Here is a 1,328-nt window from a genome sequence, read left to right on the forward strand (position 1 = left end):
GATTCAAAAGTTCTTCGCCAAAAGCTTACTATTCTTGATCCTATTTTCAAGTTTTACCCCTAAGTATTCTTAGGTCATTATCTCAACTAAGTGTTCATATCCCATGTTCCCATCCTTTCCATTCCATTTCTTTTCTCAAATTTTAGTAATTCACCAGTCCTGCATTGCTTCTATAATGAATCAAGTCTCCATATCCGCGGAGCACCGGCAATTCGAATTGATTCAAGTCCCAGCTGGGGATTCCTTATCACATGACATATGTAGAACTTAATCTTGCATATACCAACCTCGCTACCGGATCCTCCTATACTAAGTTGTCTCCACGCCACCTGAGAGCACAGCACACCTCAAATCCGGCCACATTCCAGCCATGAGGGTACATGCTACTCCTACCATCTCTCCACTCCTAGTGCGTGGGCATTCGTCTTAGTATCGGATTAGCCGAAGTAGGCTTATCGGAGTATGTGACCAGTACTACAAAGTGTCTCGTTTAGAAGATCCACAATGAGTGGCCTTTAAGCGACCTAGTCGGCAACATTATCCAACATTCAAGATAAGTCACCCGACTAGTCTCTAGTTCATTCTACCTTCTTTCTTTCTTTGGCCAGTATGCCATCTTTGATTGTATCGGAACTTTTACTTTGAAAGTCTACCATAAAGCATACTAAGCATTCTATGCCTTTGTAAATGAAATCATCTTCAAGGATGATAAACAATTAACAAGGTAGGCAATGCATCAAGTAGGTAACATTTGAATTAATCAACTTAATGCAATAGGTAACATAGGTGATAAACTTTTCAAAGTAACAAGATAATGGTTTAATGGATAAACCGGGGCTTGCCTTCGTTGATGATCTCGGGTTCTAGATCAGTACCACAAATATCAAATCCCAAGACAACCGGGGATTCTTCCATAACTTGCACAACTAGAATCGGTTCACTCTCAGATTCTACATGAAATAATAGCATATGCTTCAATATGATGATAATGGAAACATGATGCTTTCATGGTGCATGAAATTAACAACACCTCGAATACAACTTACCTTCACGGTACAGTTATAAGCTAACAAAACCAACTTGCAATTCTACCATCAAGGACCACACACATGTGACTTGACCAAACTAATCTTGAAACCCTACTAGTCACAAAACATGACCAAAACAAGATCAAACACTAATCTAACACTTAGGGTTTGCTTTTATTTATTTTTGAATTAATTTGGAAATAATCCCAAAAATGAACTTGTTCCAAATGACCTCAAAATTTTATGTAAGCTTCCTCATGATAAATTAGTGTACCAAAATAAATTTCATAGTTTTTAGAA

Source organism: Miscanthus floridulus, chromosome 17, assembly GCF_019320115.1.
Source record: "Miscanthus floridulus cultivar M001 chromosome 17, ASM1932011v1, whole genome shotgun sequence".
Taxonomy (NCBI): Eukaryota; Viridiplantae; Streptophyta; class Magnoliopsida; order Poales; family Poaceae; genus Miscanthus; species Miscanthus floridulus.